The following is a 21,020-nucleotide window of genomic DNA, read 5'->3' on the forward strand; positions in this document are numbered from 1 at the left end:
GTAATTAAGAGTTAACAATAGAGAACAGGGTGCTGGACCACCTCACACAAAAATGACACATGTAAGCTTCCTACTCACATTTCTAAGTGGTTTAAAATCCCATTAGTGACACACTCTAAATCACTAAAGGAAACATCAATACCACCTGAGTAAAAGATTTGCTGGTGAATCAATCAAATGAAAAATGGACTGTACTATTCAAATATAATTCAAAGATAATTCCTCTTTTCTCCTGAAGGCTGATAATGCGTTTTCTTTATATGTTGTAACTGGTGTTTCTCATTTCTGGTAAGTCATTATTTTTAAACACATTGCAAACATCTGAATTATAATATCACATATTTTAGTGCACATTATCAATAAAAGGGTACCAATAAAATACGAATAACACTAGAATCCAACGAGAGACATAAACATTAAATGTTGGTTAGGTAATAATAGTCAAATCAGTGAAAAATGTTCATAATTTCCAATGCAATTACCTAAAAAAAAAATAAAGAGCAACAAATGTTCTTGTTACACTGGGAGTCAAACTTTAATGGAAATAAACCAGCTTCACATTGACACCCCAGGGTGCAAAGGGTGAATGGCACTTACGTTTATCTGGAGACAACATTTTGGTTTGGGTTTAGTGGGAAACCTTGACTGTCAATTTTGGGAATTTTTTTATAACTTAATTTCTTTAAAAAAATTCATTTTAGGACAGCTGTCACTGGAACAAGTGCCTCCATTGGAAGATATTGCCCCTGATTCATCAATAAGTGATTTAAAAATATGCTTTTTTTCTTAGCGCACATAAATGTTTAAAACATTTAAACAGCGCAAACATTTTTTTTTAGGGCTAAGGGTAATGTGTGTGCCATTAGAAAGAATGATTGTTTAGGGGAACAGTGACTTTTAATACAAGCTCGCCAGTGTAAAGCTGCCGGAGATGCGCAGCTCCGGCCGCGAGCTTTTTCAGTTGCTGAATAGCTCGACGGCGTACGATTTCGGATCGCGAATACGAATGCGCGAGCGATCATCCGATTCTGCTTGATGAATCAGGGGCATTGTCTCAATTACTATTGCAGGGGCAATGGAAATTTTTGGATTTGCTCTCTTTCTTGGCTTTAGTGACAATAGTTATCAGGACATACACTTTTTAAAACCTCTCAAGATGTATATAAATTGAAACAATATGACTTTAACTACACTTTAATTTCCTAACGTGGCATTGTTTGGTAATTGAGTCATTGCAAGCCTCTGCCCACACAGAACTGTGTAGCAGACCAACACTTTTAGTAGTAATTACTATAAAAGACTGCTTGGTTTTGTTAGCTGTCAGTGTCTCCTGTACAATATAAAAGGCACCTCATTTTTTCTTAAAAGTGTTCATAGGAATATCCACAGCTGCTACCTTTAGGAAAATTACTATCTGATTGTTACAAAGTGATATCTTCTATCATACATCATTCCCTCTTTTTTATTTTTTAGATTCAACTCTCCATACATATCCTATTTCAGTAAGCTATGTCTTTAGAAAACGAGATGTATTATGTATTATTAAAGCAAAGCTGACATATACCTAATAGTGCAGGCTGCAAAATAAAGGTCAGATATTCAAAACTATTCTTAAAACCAAATGGATCAAAAATATAAAGTCTAAAAGTCCATTTTACATGTGCTTCCATTCCTGATCACTTTCCTAGCCAGATTTTATTTTGTTAAATTCTTTAAACATGAAGTCACCTAGGGTTTCTATTATGCTGTTCCAACATGTGTCTGGTTATGGATTTGTAATTTTTGGCAAAGTTATCATCGATACATTCCTTGACACTTCTTTGAAGCAATGGCATCATTGTTCCAAAATGTAACAATGGCCACAAATATGAATATCACACAGACAGAATTTCAATATCAGCAACTTGTCTGTCCTTCAGAATAAGAAATTGTTTGATATTAGGAATATAGGTACATGATTTACAATGACCAAAGTATAGAGAAACTACCGGTAGCCCTGGCAACCAGTGCTGCAGTGATTGCTGATCGTGTCTAGTAGTAGTATTATAAAAAGGTAGAAGTGTGTCACTCTGTAAAATGTTGGTCATTTGGCAAACCAAAAGAGGTAGGTAAATGTTGCTGAGATAAACCATACATAAAGGCACCTGAAGGTGCCTATTGCATTCAAGTTGCAACTTTATTTACTTAAATACAAACCACTTTATTTTTAGAGTATATAAATGTCATTTTTTTTCTGTCATTGTGTTCTTGTAGTTAGCCAAACATTACAGAAAATCTGAATCTTGTTTCACAATACCCTTTTACCCCCTTTCTCGGGGTCCCAACCTGCCTACTATACTCTTTCGATTAGCACTATAAATGAAAAGAAAAAAAACACTCTGAACAATGCTAGCTCTATTAGCAGAGGATCTTGTATCAAGTGATTTTTTTAGTTTTTACCACTGATCACACCGCTGATCATCTCAGCTTCTCAATCTGGCATGCACTACCAGACTTCAGAATGAAAATTATACTCAGTCTTCCAAAGCATGGGAAATAACCACAATCCTTTTTTTTAAACACAATTGCATGCTTTTATGCAATTATCTGTAGAATGTGCTGAAATGAGCAAACTCCTATACTTGGGAGTTATGTCATTCCAGCCTGTCCAATCTTGAGGATGTAAGACCCTAAATCGGGCAAAGAACCAGGTGAAAAGGATGGTGCCTCCAAGAGGGCAAGAAGAGGAAAATGTAATTCCAATTTAAGGCTAATGGCTTATGTTATGGTTAAAAGGTCTATTTAAAGCTTTAGGTTTAGGTTTAAGGATCATTTGGGTCTTAGGGGTAAGAGAAGTACTGGTAGTGTGCTTAGTGAAATACTCAACAAAAATGAAGGAGTAAAAATTTTTTGATCCCCTGTATGGTCAGGAAGTCCATGGTCAAGGGTTTGTAAAGATCACTGGTAATAATGGTTAGGGGCACAGTTAGTTCAATTTTATCTTTGTGAATTCTAAAGTTCTTGTATGTTTGACACCCATTATGTCAATATTGGACCTCTACACCAAGTTTAGCTGTACAAAATCTTTTACACTTGGGAATGAAATGACCACCAATTTAATAAACAACTTGGAAAACCTCCAGAAACACTTTCTTGGAAATCACCAGTGCAAAACTTCTTGATGTTCGTTCTAAGCTGCACCTACCAATATATTAGTTGGTCTCTGCTCCAATCCTTCCCACTAATAAAGCAGTGCACATGATCTATGTGGCATTTTATAACATTTCTACTTACCGATTTTCGGCAAGAAATCATAAACGTTAGGAAATGTTTCTGCCATACCTTTGCAGTTTTAGCCTAAAGCCTTGGTGTAGAATTTAGGTGTGGCAGGATAGATATTTCTTTGTCTCCCAATTTTTAGTCAATATCTCTGATAGGTTGCTCTTGTGGAAAACAAAATAGGGCATTAACATTATTTTTACAAATCCTTGTTTGTAATGAATGGTGTAATTGAGCCAGTCCAAACAAGTTAATCAATTTTCTTCCAAGGCCCTAAGCTTGACTGTGTCAAGGAATCAGTGGGTTGTTATCAGTATTTATGTTAACTTTTTTTTTTACCATTAGTTAGAATAAAATGCATGAATATTTATGTATGACACTCCAAATGATGACTAACAACAATTTGAAAGGACTGCAATTGGTTGGGTTTGGTATGCCTCAGACTTCGACTTGTTTCCCTCTTGATGTTGTTTTATTATAGCTCCAAGTCTGTTTAAATTGGCATTATTATAAAGCCTGAACAGAAAAATTTCATTAGCAAACACTCACATTAAAGCAGTAATCAGCCACCAGGGCTAGAAAAGAGCACACTATTAGTAAGCCAGATCTCTACTTACTGCACTTTGGAAGGATCAGGAGAAACCTCATCAGACTCAACAGTGTCTATTATTCAGGCATTAGACTAGATTACATTTTTTAGATTTAAACTTTGGTCTTTACTGTCTGTCAGGTGCCTCGGATGATTTTACAGCATGGCAATAGCATCCAAGTGAATCAGGGCAAATTTAAAAGTCAAGTCTCTTAAGTACCACTCAACCAGTCTCCAAAATATGTTTGGGGCATTGCTCAATCCAAATGGCATCTAATACAATTCATACATTCCTATGTTATTAAGACAGTCTTCTCCTTAGTTGGAACTTGGCACTATCCACTGGCCTGCCCCACGGTCATGACAGACTTCTCAACTGTGGGAAGGTGGTATGTGTCCTAATGAGCACAAGGGAGCAGCCCAGGTGCTACAACCCACTTTAATCCCTCTGCCATCCAATATTTCAGTACCTCTTTCACTTCACCCTAAAATGGAGATTGATGCTCTTTTTCCATAAAGAAGCAGCTTCCCCAGTATGCATACAGTAATCAAGAGTAACTAAAGTTTCACTATGCCTACTGTATGCCATGATATGCAACTTTCTTCATTATATTCTATTCTACAGGAATGCTTGTGGTGCCTAAAAGCTTGTGAGACTCCCAATTCCCCCTCCCCAATTTGAATAACTATGAAAAAAAAATTAGGCAACATAACTACTTCTTCCTACTACTAGTACTACTTTAGGTGTCCCAATTTGAAAAATTATTTTTTTCACAGTTTGCTACCGGAAGTAAGTTTAATTCTATAACATTTCACATGTCACTGTAACAGTAGATGAGGGTAAATGTTTTAATATTGATACCTGCTCCATTGAAAGCTGCCGTAGCTGGGGTTTTCCTAGGAAAGAAAGTAAAAAACAATCTTCTCAATTAAGACATAGGAAAATCTGTGCATGGTTATAACCCTTTCCTGATCTCCCCAAAATTAACAAAAAGAAGTAGGGTTAGCCAATGCTAATATTAATTAGGGATATTGGTTATTATAACTCAGCTTTTGTACTTTGAAGTTTTCTACTCCACATTTTATTGACTTTAATACATTTCTTAATATCTCTTCTGTTTTTACTTTTGCTTTTAATTTGTTCTTAATTCAATTATTCAAACAGTTGCAGCAGCATAAAATATATGTGATATTCATACCTATTAGCTTCACACAGTATTCTGTTTTAGAATCTTGCTGTGCACATACATATTCTCTCAATTTTCTGCACATAGGTGTAAATAATATATTTGCATGGTTATGTAAAAAGAACAAAGGATACATACAGCATTCTCTATAGAAATGCAGGTGAAGTGTGAATTATGCTGGAATAAAATTAAAATTAGAAAACCTAAATGATGGCTGTGAAATGTTTAAAAATGCATATTTTATTTTGCCAATCACATTCATTAGAGGTTCTCCTTTTTATATGTTTTTCATCTATTCCATCAAGGTCATACATTTTCCTGATTGTTCCTTTACTGAATATTTTTCCAATGGTCTGATTAATACATCTATTAATAGCACAAGTGCATTGCAACTGGTAAGAAGGGGTGACTTTTTTTTTTCATTGCAGAATGAGAAGTCCAAAGAAAATAAAAGAAAATCATGTATAAATATATGTAATGGTTAATCTGATTTCTTAAATAATTCTTGGTTAGCTGCCTGGCTTTGGTTTAATTATTTGCCATACCTTAAAGGAAACCTTTCCTGGGAAATACACAGACGCTGCCATTAGAAATTTGTATTTTTCAGATGCTAATTGCCTGGCTGTCAGGCCAAGCCAAGGGAGCTAGGATTGTTTTCCCACTTCTCTTTCTACCCCTCTCAACATTACCCCTTCTTCTCCCTTTACCCATTTTCCTTTCTCCCACCCCTGATTATACTGATTACAACATGATTACACTATTCACAGCCCCCAATTTCTATTGTCACCAAAAAGGTAACCCAGAATGAAGTAAACCGCTGGAGATCCAACACCCAAGATGGTTCCTCTTTCTACCACACACACCTTTAAAGATGTCTTCCGAGGACCCCAATCAGCACGTTAGCCTACCTACCCTACCCATCCAAAATTGGGCAAGCTGGAGGAAAGTACTTTTCCTACAATTTCTGACTCCCCCCACTTCCTGTTTAGCCCTGTACCTTTAACCTATCCTGACCATTCTTGTCATGGCTGCCCTCTGCTTTACCTCCTGCCCTCGGTCGCTCCAGGCCTTTTTTACTGTTTGCTTTTTGTACCTCGCACCATAACCAGAAAACAAGTATGCTAAAAAGGACACTTGATTTAAAGACTAGTTTTGAGTAAGTGACACAATATGAACAAAGGGAATCAGCATAAGTCAGGTAACCAACAGATAAAAAGAAAATTATCAATGGCAGCCCTAATATTTCTCCTCTAATAGGACTCAAAGTGCTTAAAATGGTAATGTGCAGGTAGACAATAAACCATGGCATTGTCTCTTACTGAATTAGAATTCAGAGTGGGGGTAAAGGCAGATACAGTAGATATTTTGGAAGCATACATATTTTTATGCATACATTTATATTTTCTTTTACAGGCTTTAAATAAAAAAAACGTTTTGCCTCTGCAGCACTAGGGTACCAGGTTCGAATCAAGTCAAGACTCAGTTTGCATTGAATATGTTTTCACTTGGCATTCCAGTTTCCACCCACAGAACAAAAACAGGCAGTTAGGTTAAAATGGAACTATCTAACAGTACCACTTACCTTTATAGATGGAAAGCCATCGATACCCCCATGATCGTTAGTCCCACACTGTCCTGTCTTCCTTCTTCGTCCCAGAATGGACTGGACACTGGGTGTGGCCATCTTCTTTCTGGTTCTTTTTCCTATATTACCCAATCTTCCAGTCTGCAGGTAACGTGCTTCTGGAAATTGTAAATAAAAAAAGGGTCACTGCGCAGTTTTTCTTTTACAGTAGAGGAAAGGTAGAGGTATGGTAGAGATGATGTAGGTATCCCAAGAGGCTGAGGGCTTCCCATTCAGTTTCTCCTATTTTTTTAAAAAAGAGGGGTTTAGAAAGTTTTTTTATATATATTTATTTTTACATAAAGTAAACAAATGTGGTGAAAGGTCTGCTTTAACATTGGCCTTAGACTGTGTTGATTTTGGTGGGACATTAGATTGTGAGTCCCTTTGAGGAACAGCTAGTGATGTGACTATGGACTTTGTAAAGCGCTGCATAATATAAATACATAGGATAATAATAACAATGATAATATAGTTGACAGCAAGCCACGGTGCTATTTTAAAAAAGACAGAATGTGTTAATTGGCTAATATGTTTCATATGAAGTTTGTGTATTGCTTGTCTCAGAGAATTATTATTATTATTATTATTAAACAGGATTTCACACAATAACCTGTACAGGTAATGAAAGATGATGAAGAAAGTATAAATCTGCTCTGTGCATGTAAAACACTAAAACAGTTTTTCATATTCTTTACCCTTAGGTAATGGATACATGTACCTTTATCAAAGAATCTTGGTTTTCTTCCATCTTTCCATCTTTGCTACATAGCATGCTACACTCCATCACAGACCTTCATTCTCCAGCACTGAAAGTCTATCCTATAGCCTACATCCAGACAATGACAACCTTTATGTTACTGCTTTGAAATATATCTTCCAATTCTCTAGGACCAGTTCTTGTGGCCAGTAACTATTTACTGGGCATTATCTTATGTAAAACCTATATGTTTCTATGAGTCTTCCTTGATATACAGATATACAGTAATATTATTATTTTTATTATTTTTTAACTCTGAATGTCTTTTTTTATAAATAAAACATATTTGTCAAATCTCTGAAGTATGATTATCTACATCTCATTACTTTGTCTCTGGGATGCCTAATTTCTGGGATATTTCCAGACCTGCTGTCAGTTCTTAGACAGGAAGCGGGAATATCTGAGGAGTGGGACTTTACATAAACCAAGTAGTTGTGTGAAGCTTAACATACTTCAGAGTAGAACATACACATTTCTAGCTAGCTATGGTACTTTGACATTTCCATCCACTTAAGCTACGTACACCCCAGATGATTGTCGCCCAAGACAATGTCAATGGTCCTGCTTGTCTTGGGTGAAATTCTACCATGTGTACATCGATCCACCAGTATTGTTAATCAATCTTCCTAGTTGCATATTGATGAATGATCGAGCTGGAATGACTGCTCTACTTTCCAATAGAGGTCAGTACTTTTCTGTACTTTTCTTTAGAGGGGTGCTATTTGATCATGCTCCCCCTACCCCTCTGCTTAGAACAGAAGTGTGTGTACAGCACTCATTCATTCCACTCTCACTTGAAATTAGCTCAAAAGATTGTTTGCAATGACCTGGCATGTTAATAAAATGTGTGCAATCACATACTAAATAAGATTACGTTTTTAACTATCTTCATAACTATCTTTATAACTATACCTTGCGTTGGCTTTCCCTCTACTGTCAGTAGGTGAAATAAAGCTAAACGGGTTTCCTATTCAATTGATTCAAATACTAATATGCTCTTTACATTTCCAATGTATTATGGGTTCATGGTGTTACTGATGTACTACAAACCATTTGGCAAAGAGTTAGTATACACTTACAATAAGTTAGTTAATTAAAATTGGCAGAGGAGCTCAACTTTTGGCAGTGAGTTTTTTATTTTAAATTAGCACTGCTAGTACGCATTCTATTAAACCAACTTGATAATCTTGGAAAAACTTTAGAATTTAAGAATACGCTTTGTGCTCTACAGGGGCAGGATGTAAAGTCATTGACAGAGGAAAACAGCTCTAGTAGTTGGCAGCAACCGGGATGAATGCTTTATAGTGAGAACAAGTAGTACAAGTGAATAGTACAAAGAGGAGGCAGCACTGAGAAGAATCAGGCCATGGACATATAGACAGATAAAAGATGATATATCAGCAGGTGCAGCTGAGTGTGGAGTTTTAGTGAAAAGGACAAAGACTTTGCAAATTAGAATGTAAATAAAGTGAAACCACATAAACAAGAAGGAAGACATTCAGGCAAAACTGTGGCAATAAAAGCTGTGGAACCCATTAAAGCTTTATAAGAAGCCCAATAAGGATGCTGGTTGCAAAAGTGCCTGTGAAACACAGTAAAAGCAAGGATAAAGTTAGTTATATATTTTAGATACTTTTATTGTCAGCAACTTATAGAACCCAACCACAACAAAGATTTAAAGGAAGAAAAAGTTTTCAAGTCCATCTCCAAAATTAACTTCAACCAACATGACATTTTGAAAGCATAGTTGTTTTTATATAAGGAGTGCTTTTGTGCTTTACACACATGGCAATGTAACCTCCTGAAATGTGTCCTATCCTGACAATCATATATGCATGCATATGTATGTACTATACTCTCCACAATTAATATAGAAAAATCAACAACACACTTATGACTGCACAGGCCAACCATAAAAAGGAATAGTGTGTAAGAAGTAATTTCCATTTTAATAGTTATAATTAACCTTCCTATTATCATATTGGATAAGGAACATGTATGCATATGGGTACCAGAAGACATGTAAATTTTAATGAGTAATGTAATTTTTAATTAGTAATTATTATTATCAAACTGTAGTGGGTCATTAGGTGCTTGCTGTATGTTAACCTAATGGTGTAAGCAATAGTAACCAATCGGAGTTCATTCACTTTAAATTAGACCTGCACAATGTGGCTTTTATATGGTTTTAAAGTTACAGGGTTTAAAAATGTAATCCTATTGTACATAATTTGTTATAGACAGGACTAAATAGGTACAATCTTTACTGATATGTTACCATTTTTAGGTGAAAATGAAACATACCATTCTAATATTTTGAATTCTGCTATCAATGCAACAGGTAGATCTTTAGGTTTATTTTAATATTTTAAAGGCTGTTAGTTTGTGTCTAGATAATTTGTACACAGTTCACCCATGGAACATCAGGGACTCATTGCAGTGACTTATCACTTATCACAATTTTTCTTCTGTCCAAAACAAACTTTGCTTTAAGTTAAGCAGATCTGCTGCTTTGTCTCTTAAGCTAACGCATAGTTATATGGGAGTCTTTTGTTGTAGCTGTAAGAACTCTTTTTTGAATTCCAAGCATAAATGTTTGTAGGTTAGATGTTTTTTTCTATATAATGAAAATGTTTAAATTTGATAAAATATATAAAGATTTTTAATTTTCAATGGCACTTACAAGGGAGTAAATAGCATGTAAATATGCAGCAGTTTAACTTAGGGAATTTATATTTTAGATTTGGATTTTTGGTTTTGGGGAACTAAATAAGGGCTGCAAAGGGTTCAGATAGAGACTTCAGCAAGTATCCATTTCAGCCCTTTACTGTATGTTATTGTCTGGGAATATTCACAATGTTTGTTAAAAGAGGTAGAAAGGATCTGCAGGTTGCCATTGCTAATGAAAAAATCAACAAGAAGAATTGGATTCCCTTACAGCCTGTAGGCAGACCTAGGAACCCAAAGGCCAATAACAGATCAATACATAAAATAGGAATTTTAGGTAGTCTGCCTCTTTCCTTTCTTTTTTATTTGGCTATTATAAACTAGGGCTTATTATCAACCAATAAAGATAGATTTGTTCTCACTCATAGGGATTGCAAATGACAGACTAATACAGACAGTGATACAGGAGGAGAGGACCCTGCCCCGAAGAGCTTACAATCTAGTAGGTGGGGTGGGGAACACCAACATGGAGGAGAGTGGGTGAGGAGGAGTTACCATTGAAAGAAACTTGAAAGGAGCGGTCAGACAGATAAGAAGCAAACCAAGAGAGAGCAGTGTCACAGATACCAATGGAGTGCATGATTTGTATTCAACAGTGTCAACAGATCAACAGTGTCAAAAGCAGAGGAAAGATCAAGGAGAAGGAGCAGGGAAAAGTTGCCTTGAGACTAGCTCTGATGAGGTCATTGGCCACTTTAGTAAGGGCTCATTTCCTCAAATTTATATTAAATCTTTAAGAACTGAGTCAAAATTTCCTTTTCTGTTACTTGCTATTCCACATCCAATGCAAAATCTGTATTCATCAAGATACAGAATAAAATCATAAAGTCAACATGGAAAGCAAAATCCTTTCATAATGTCCTCAATAAATGGGCCATAATCATATGCAGAGATTTTACTATCTAAGTTCATAAGAAATTTCCAAAGCCAGAGGCTATATTAAACTACTGTCACCTACAAGTAAAAGCAGGTTGATTGACCCTCAAATGGCATTTTATTCTAATCAGATCCAATTATGTGTATGTGAATGAGGTATGATGGGATACTGAAAATAGAGTTAGCTCTGAAGAGATAGAGATCAATGACTCAAATAAAAAGAGTAAAAGCAACCTAAAAGAGTAAGAAACCACAGATCAGGCCTTAGCTTAAGGGTTCAATTTACAGACAAATATTCCAGACTATTCCATTGTGATTCTGATTCATTGGGGCCTAATATTCCTAGGGGTCAAGATCTGTGATGAAATATCCAATTATTCTTTAGAACATGAGCATAAATGTAACTTATCTGTCCATCTCTTTCTGTATATAGGGGTAATGAGTATAAATGCAATGAATGTATAGCTGAGTTTATATTTAGATAGTTTAGAAAATGTCTTTGGTTGCTTAAAGATTCATTTATTAAACAAGTCTATTCCTAAAACAAACTTGAAAATGCATAGTCAGAAATTCACAGCAACCGATTACATTTCTGATAACATTTACAGGTGAACTTTGCTCAAATGACATGAATGCATTAAATCAAACCTTGAAGGGGGGACAGATACCATTAAAATTCTATATCAGAATAAAAAAGAGCAAAACTCTACAATGCAGTGCCAGATTAGTGAAGTCTCAGTTTCACATTTTTTGCTTACTTTGAATTACTATTTCAGCTCTCAGGGAGTGGCTGCAGACCTTATGACCCATTTAATGCAAAAAAGTACCAAGAAAATGAAAACTGCCCATAAATATATATATATATATATATATATATATATATATATATATATATAGTCAGGTTACACATCTAAAAGTAAACCCTTCCAGGCTGGATTTCTTCCGCTGCTGACTTGAAGCTTTCCATGCCTTCCATGGCCCATGGCAAGGAGCATTGGGGATGATTTACTTGATGGGAATGAAGGAGTCTGTGCTGTTCATTCTGGTTCAATAGCAATGTGAATTATCATTCATCAAGGGGACTTTGCTTTTCTTAGTGAATAAGATTAAGGTCTGCTGATTTCATCCATCTAATCACGTGAAAGCAAAATCAATTTTTTTTACCCTTTTTCCCTACACATGATTGGGTATTTTTTCAACCACAGCCACTAAGCTAAGTGAAATATACTCTGTAGAATGATACTTAACTTTGCAAAAATCGCATGAATTTGCTTGCATATGATTGGACGGCTGAAGTTAGTGGAGTTGGACATTATTCACTAAACTTAGTAATAATTCCCATTATTAAGTGGACAGTCAAAACTCTTTTCATTTTCAGCAAATCAACTCCAATGACTATGTGAGATATTAACATCATTTTTATTGTGATTGTTTCTAAACATGTTTTGGGATATTTTTTTTTTTTTATGAGTAATTGCTTAAAATAGTCAATCTGAAAAATTAAGTGGGCCAAAATATGTGGAATTAATGCTCAAAGAACCACATTAAGATTAATGGTGAATCATCTACTTTGGTACCTAAAGCCCAACAGGCTGTTTTTACTCATATAAGGGGGTCCCACACCATTATATGTTAAATGCCGTATTGTGTAAAGGGAAAAAATAAGTGCATTTACCTTTTTCTTATACCACCGACAGTCAATGCTCCACTGTCCGACACTTCTGAATATAGACAGGCATTTGCTGTCCTCCCATGTAATACAGGACTGTTGATTCTGCATTGTGATGTCAGGGACCTAGAATGTGCCAGGGAGTGAAGAGAAGTGGTTTCGGGAGATCAGCTGCATGAAGAATAGAAACCTTATGGAGATAGAAAAAAGTGAAGTATTTGTACTGGGTTCCATTTCCCCTAGCCAAACTAACATTTAACCCAGTGTTTCTCAACCCTTTTAACATAGGAGAAATAAACTCCATGATTCAGGGAACCCCTGCTATAATTACAGTATCCACAACAGTACATTATTGTGCTGGTCATTGGAAAAATCCTCCTATATTGCTGGCTAGTGGAAAGAATGTCTCCCTTACAGATAGCTAAAAGGTTATTGGTGTCAGTTGAACCTCTAAAAACTTCTGGAGGAACCCTAGTTAAAAAACATTAATTTAACCCATGCAAGGCAGAGGGAACCCAACTGTAAGGGTACATTTAACAACAGTCCAGTGTTTAGCTTTAATTATAGTGACAATGTGTTACTCTAGAGCTACAAAAACTTTACTAAGTATGGAACTGTAAATTTTGTTTATATCAGCTAGGTCAGACTTCATTCAGATTAAAATTATAAAGTAACTTTTTTGCAGAACAACATTTTTGAGTGTGAATCTCCTGCTCTTTGTCTGCACTCCGATTTTTTTTTCTGATCCCTACAGAAGTGATTTGGGGTTTGGTAGGAAGAACCCCTGAACACTGTTTGGGACTAGGAGATTGACACTTCAGGTGGGGTCACTTCCTGCAGAAGTCTTTATCTGGTGATTTCTCTAGACTGGAGTGGCATTAAACTTGGTAGGCAGCAGGAGGAATACATTTTCACTTGGTTCTTTAACAGCACAGCTTTTAAGAGTCACTATGGCTTCAAAACAGAGTTTAGGCCACTAAAGGTAATATTGAAGTGGGGCCCAAAGATATTTGACCAAAGGTATAAAATAACATTCACAAACCTACATTTCACTGCCTTCCATGCCCTTTTAATTGCAAATACACTTTATCTTAGGAATCGTCAATTGTATTGTATTAATGGAGTGCTATGGCCTGCAAATATAATCTTTGTCTGTTGTTAAAATTATTTAATCGTTCTATGGAAGAGTGCAAATAAAATGATAACAGCAATGTAATATAATAACAATTCATATCCTGAAGGGAAAATTGGCAAAACTTATAAAAAGACAGCCTAGCACTTCTACTATACACATATACACCCAACCACTTCTGAAATAATAAACCTGGATATGGGCTCACCCTTGTAAAATCAACACAATCTCTTTTACAGCTATTTCCAATTTTGCTTGAATTCGATCTTAAATATATAAAGGATATAGCAGCTTTCTTGTGTTTTCAGTGGTTAGATTCTTCTAATATCCTTAAACTGTATATCTAACAAATTATTATTTTCAACTGATCAGAGCTGAAAATAAGAAAACTTTCTTTGACTATATCACCTGCAGCCATGTATTTAAATCTCATTTTCAATAAAATGATTTATCATCAGCTGTTAGGTTCAGCCTGGAACTAAACAAATTGGCAAATAGGTTTAATCACCTACCTCTCTATATAACTAATCATGTCGGGCAGCTCTTGTTAATATGTCAAAAAATACTGACTTTGATAGTACTAAAACTACATCATATTATAAATGATTGCAGATCAAATAAAACACAATGAACATGACGTATTTTACAAAAAGAAAATCGAGAGACCTTTCAGACACTGCAGCTGTCTATTTTCTTTTACTTCTTCCCATCCATCCCTACACTGTCTGTGTTTCATCTGAAAAAAAAATAAAGATATTTGGGAAGTTTTTTTCTACAGAAGAATATAAAACATTTAGTCTTGTGGGTATAGTTAGGAATTTTCAAATCATTGCATCCATTTTCTACTCCGGTGATTCTAAAAAAACATTGATTTATTTTTAATTACATTTTATGTTGATTCTTGCCACTTTGCAGATAATTCCACTGTATACAAACTTTTCACAAAGTAGCTAAATATGCAAACCATTATTTTTACAAATGCAGGTTATACACTTAAACTTCAAACACCAAACTTATTGTTGCTACTAATTTCTAGTGTAAAAATTAAAGTGAGATCGCATTGTGCTGCAAAGCACTAAATATTTCTCCACACCAGCTTGACTACAGGTGGTGATGTAAAGATCAGCAACTTTAGGAATATAAAAAAATCTGATTTTTACGGCGTCGGTATACAGAATAAAAATACACAGAAACACTTAATTATTTGCAGTGAGAAAGTACACTTTGATAAAAACATTATTAGATAATAAATTGCAATATATTTCCTACAGTGTCTGAATGGATAGCAGCATGCTTGCTTTCTGGCACAGAGGTGAAATACAAAACAAACAGGTTAACTTGTCTTAAGAATGTGTTAAAAAACCTAACTATCCTTTATTAGTATTCCTGACTCCTACATATGTACATTTACAAATAATTATATTTTTTATTTTAGTTTGAAATGCCGTTTGAGTGAATAAAAAAAATAGATTTTAACAACTAGAAACAAAATATATAATATATATATTATTTTTTGGCCAGCTTATATAGGATCAATAGTATACACACAAACACCTTGACTCATCTCACTGCATGTACACAGTCCTACACAGGCACAACCAAAATAACTATATTAAATAATTATTTCCTATGAACTCAAGTGATGCAGCATTATATATATATATATATATATATATATATATTTACATTTGCTAATAAGACAGGGAAACAAGCACGATCTTAAGCAACATGTTCTTATATTACACAGTTTAAATTACTATATATATGCATTTTCACCTACCTTTATACCTTTGTGGGTGGCTAAGTAGCACAAATACCTATAAAGAATGAATTCACGTTAAAAACACACACACATTTTATTTAGTTTTCATAATTCATCAGCTTCAGCATGTGAAGCCACAGTGCTGAAACTAAAATTGAGTATTAAGCATATTATTCAGTAGAGCACAGATTATGTTTCCTGCTTGCAGAAATTACAGTTAATCCTAAAATCATATTAACAATCAAAGCCCTTGTATTTCATGCCAGGAAGTAGCAAGTGATACAATAGTTTACTCTTTCATTTCAAGGACATTTATATTATAGATTGATAGGACCTTGGTGGTTTTATTTCACTGATTTTTTTATTCACTATATTTTTGTATGTAAATTAAACTTTTGCAAAAACTAATTAAAAGAGAATCCGAAGAACTTCTGACATATTATTAGACAACCACTACATCCTAGAATTTTTTGGATCAGTAAACTACTCTATCATTGGCCAGGAGTAATCTTTTAAATGATGTTTTAAAGTTTTGGGAAGCTGCAGAAATTTAACTATGACATAGACTCATTTAATTCATATTACTTTTTCAGTGCAGCAGGGATAAAAATGTGTCAGGATAATAAATGAGAAACATTTACTATAACAAAACATCAATATTTAAATAGCATTTTATAACAAAACTACTTACATGCATTACATTTAGGATAATAGGAATGTTTTATAAAGTAGATGTTTAAATGCTGCTTTTGGTGCTATGGCAGCAATAAATAAAGTAATGGATTTAATAAAAATTTGACAGGTGGTGCATTTAATATGGATACAAATACAGCAATATTAAAGACAGGTTACTTGTTAAATGTTGAGTATATCAGACACATGTCTATATAGAAACATGCTGTGTTGCAAGTACACTGACTGCATAAACTGTTTTCTTGCTATGCTTTTCATATATTTCATAACAGCAGCACATTCTATATGGGACATACACAACAGTATGATAGCTCTATATAGTAAGAGCTGATGCCTCATCATTCTTTAAATTAAACAAAAAATCAGAGTACAATTTAAAGAGTAACCAAATTACCAAAACTAGTTGAGCAAATCTTAATGAGCAGAACCATTAACAATTTTCTGACTGCGGTCTACGTTCACAAACCTTGGTCACCTTGTTAGCACAGAATGAGGTGTTCAATCAAGAGACTGGGAATTGGAAGTACCAGGGCACATTTTTTTCCTGAGTGGTGATTACAAAGGCATGAGTGTGAGTGCCAAAGTAACAGTCTTCTACACTGCAGGAAGCTGAGAAACCTTCAAGGCTGCATTTGTAAATCAGCCTTGATGATTACAGCAGTCACAAGCAAAGAGCAGGGAAACAATGATTTTCACTAGTCTTTCACTACTTTAATTTGATTCTGCAGATGAACAAAGTAATAAAAGGAAATTCGGCCGCATTGCTCTTACACCACACTGTATGGATTAACCCTATCGGCATCATCACTTAAACAAGAAACATTAACAAGTTTATATTGATTTAAACACACTGTCAGATATTAATAGGGGGATTGGATGGCAGTAATATTTATCAGGCTCTGTGGGTGATAACATGTTGGCTTCAGTATTATTTTTTCTTTAGTGTTATTTTTATTTTGATTTAAAAAAAATGAATAATACAGACATTAGAAGATGTCTATGATCCTAAAATCATACATAAAAACTACACTATATAACTATTTGTGTGTGTATATATATATAACACACATTTAGAAATTCTATGTAATGAATGCAGATGTTGGGCAAACTAGTTGAAACATAAATAAATAAGATTAAAATAAAATTGTCCTTATGTAATTATTTTTGTTCTGAAAAGTAACACTGAATAGTAAAAAATAGAATATGTGCAAATATTTATCAAGCATAATCATTATCCAATTTTAGTATAATACAGATATAAGATATATAGCTAAGTCTGTATATTTTAAAAAACTGCAGTGTATTGTTATACGAAAATTGATTCTGTGTTTTTATTTTTTATTTATTTTTTACGAAAATAAATAATGCTGCAATATTCTACAGAAATATATATATATATATATATAATATTTCTTCTGCATATGTGGTGTAAAGAAGGGTTGAAAGGAAAAGTAACTATGTGTCATTCAAAACACCTAAATAAACTCAGTAAACATAAGAAACAGCATTCCTTAAGTACATATATATTTCAGTTAAAGGTTTAAGGGAAACATGTCAGAATCTCATTATCTGGTCTGCAGAAGGATTTAGAAACAACACAGTAGGCTAAAATTGATTAAAGTTTCATTGTTAATGCACTTTGAAATGTAGCATGCATTGATAAACTGTAATTATCAGTAAAACGTTTAGCTAGTAACCATTGGTCAGGAGTAATTAAAAAGTAGTGGGTAGGCACCTAATTAAGTGCCAGCAAAAATAAAGTGAAAACCCAATATATTACCTTTTCTTCAGCAGAGCTTTACAAAAAAAATGTACCACGTATGAATATACGAATGAAGGTTTTATTGTGTGTGATGTCATCAATAATTGTATTATAGGTCATATGATTAAAATGATAGATGTTTTTAAATAGTACTTGAAATATTTCTGTAGCACATTCTGTTGTGAAGCTGGTATGTGCTCATACTTAACCTTGGTTTGCTGTTCAATATGGAGAAATAACATTTTAAAAAGCAAATTGTTTTTTTTTTTTCCTAATTTGATATTTAATATTCTAGGAGGGATAGAAATGATGTTAACAGCAGCAGATTTTACTTTCAGCCACAGTGCATTTTCCAGGTCTGTCTTTAAAGTATTGCCAGACTCAGCAGGGTTTGTTGTTCATAGTTTATAAATGATGAGTAACATAAGTTCAAAGTGCAGTAGCAACATTACAATGGCCATGTGTGTTTGTTTTACCTGTGAAACACATGCAAACAGTATGGGCTTTTCAGATTTTATTAATAATAAGAAAGCTGCACGTAGAGGGCGCTGTTGCTTATAAATTCAAAGGGCTTCACCTAACAAAAACCTTTGCTGGATAGTCTGCTGTTTATATTTTTATTAGCTCTTACTCAATTATCAGTGCTATTCTTGGCACATAAATTCTAGGTTCTTATTTTTGCTGTTGGGTCTATTGAAATAAATCTCATATGGTCTTTGAATGTGGTTTGTTAAATTATTTTTCTAAAGACAAATGCTTGGCATTAGATTCGCTCAAGATGTTTGTGCCTATTGCAGTGTTTCTGCTCTTTACACTACGCTAACAAGCACATTGATAGCACAGGATAGCACAGGAGGTTGTGTATATTTATCTCGGCTATTACAAGTCGTGACCTCTACATGAAGAACGTACAAGTGTGAGTGTTCAGTTGGGAGAACCACTTTAAATAAACATTAAAGGTACTGGGACAAAAAAAAAAGAAATGTGTGATTTTTTTTTTATTTGGCATTAGATGAAAATAATTCTTTAATTAAACTATATATTTTTTCAGATTAGAATATTTAAATTGGGCAGCAGCATTGTAGGGCCTTCAATTGAAAATGATTCTAAATAAATTAAAAATTAAAGTGCCTTTTGTCTGCTGATCTGCTTCAATACTCCATGCCGAGCTGGCAGCTCTCTTCAAGATGCACATTGGCCCTGGACTAATGTAAATTAACAGCATCCAAACAAATCCTGACATGGTATTGAAATCCTGGGCAAATGAGACAGTGGAAGTGAAAACAGCCCCATAGGTCCACACAGAAATTTAAAAAAAATCTACTTTGATCTCAAACACTTTTAACCTTTCTTCTTACCTAATGCTAGGGATATTTGGCAGTATATGAGAAAGTCTGCAGCACAAAAGTGAATAGAGCACCCTACAAACAGACAGTGTCTAATGCGTGAAATATTTTCTGCTAGACAGTAAAAAATTAATTACGTCGGCTGGATATATGAAGCTGTCAACGTGCTGTCAGAGTAAATTTTTTTTTTTCTTTTTTTAATTTGCAACAGTTGCCTAGTTAGACATCCCAAGAATTATGTTATATTAATTTTTAATGCACTGCCAGGTATTTGTCAAAAATAAAACAAAAATGATAGAGGGTGATGCAAGATTCAACAAATTTGGTGGTAACACATGATCCCTCCAGCTAGCTAATAATGGAAAGGTTAGATTGTGGAATTAAACGTTAGTGACTTCTAAAGTAAAAATCTTACCTGAATCTGGGTAACCAATGTCCAGATGATATCATGTGTTAAATATAGCACAGTGAAAGTCCTGCAAAGATTTCTACATGGGAGCAATGTTACACTGTTTGCTGAACACCCAAATGTGGATCATGTAGATAGGACACATTCTAATGTTCTGTGCAGTAGGAAATTTGCCTCTTCAGTTGTGTGCAGCTTTTGAAGTGCTGCCTAAAAATCAGCCTAGGGCTTCAAAGAGAAGGGATTATGGCTTTTATCAAGCAATTAATATGGCTGTAACTCAGAATGTCAGCACCTGATGACTAAACAGGGTGGACAGTACATTAGGGGGTCAAGAGCTGGTTTCATGTTGAGTTGGCATTCATAAAAAAATAATAGATGAGTGTAAGAAATTTTTGGGGGGTTTGGAGGTGGACTACGTGCAAATGTAAACTTAAAGCACAGGCCTCTTCTCTATTAGCCACAGAGCAAGCCGACTTTAACATGTTTTATCCACCTAGATTATTTTAATCGCCCACCAACTGTTAAGGAGAAAGGCGTGTCATTAGAAGAAAGCTATTCCTTGCCTCTTAACATAGTTCAGATGGCAGACTGCTAGAAGCCCTTGCCGTTCTCAGAGTTCAAGGGTTCAAAATTGGTCAGCATATCACACAACAGCCAATCAGCAGGACATTGCACTAGGAATTTAAACAATATGAACTGCTGTCGAAGGAAGACAAATACCTTATGGGTAGTAATTATAAATTCACAAGGCATGTGTAGGCAGAAGAATGCAGTATGCAAAATCTGACTTAGTTCTTTAGTAATTGTTCTTCACTTCATAAATAAGTCAGCGTGATTGATCTGTAAAGCTTTAGGTTTTCGGATGCTCAGGGTGTATTTCTTGTGTGTAAATATTAATATTAGTAAATGCAGTAAAATATATGTCTGAAATGAGCTGGAATAGCAAGAAAGATGCAAGTGGATTGCTGTGCATTTCCTATGCTATAGTGACATCATAGTACCAGTGATGGGAACACAATTATTCTAGGCTGTAGGATGTAAATCATAATACGCTAACATTTTAGGCAATTACCTGGCTAGCACTCTGGCCTTGCAGCACCAAGGTCCTAGATCTGTACATAACAGGAACATTATCTATATGCACATTGTACATATTTTTGGATTTAAAATTTCTCCAACAGACAAAAGAAATGTGTTGACAGCCCTATGTTAAGTAGGTACCACTC

General features: G+C 34.6%; 1 long non-coding RNA gene across 1 annotated transcript; it reads right to left on the reverse strand.

Moving 5' to 3' along the window:
* Positions 1–762: 762 nt before the first annotated feature.
* On the reverse strand, positions 763–19,944 carry LOC140328366 (uncharacterized). Its single transcript, XR_011920276.1, has 6 exons — positions 19,801–19,944; positions 15,603–15,639; positions 14,489–14,558; positions 12,697–12,880; positions 6,617–6,777; positions 763–4,744 (listed from the first exon to the last, which is right to left on the reverse strand). It is a non-coding gene; the product is annotated as an uncharacterized lncRNA (long non-coding RNA).
* Positions 19,945–21,020: the final 1,076 nt, after the last annotated feature.

This window comes from Pyxicephalus adspersus, chromosome 4 (assembly GCF_032062135.1).
Source record: "Pyxicephalus adspersus chromosome 4, UCB_Pads_2.0, whole genome shotgun sequence".
In the NCBI taxonomy this organism is placed as follows: Eukaryota; Metazoa; Chordata; class Amphibia; order Anura; family Pyxicephalidae; genus Pyxicephalus; species Pyxicephalus adspersus.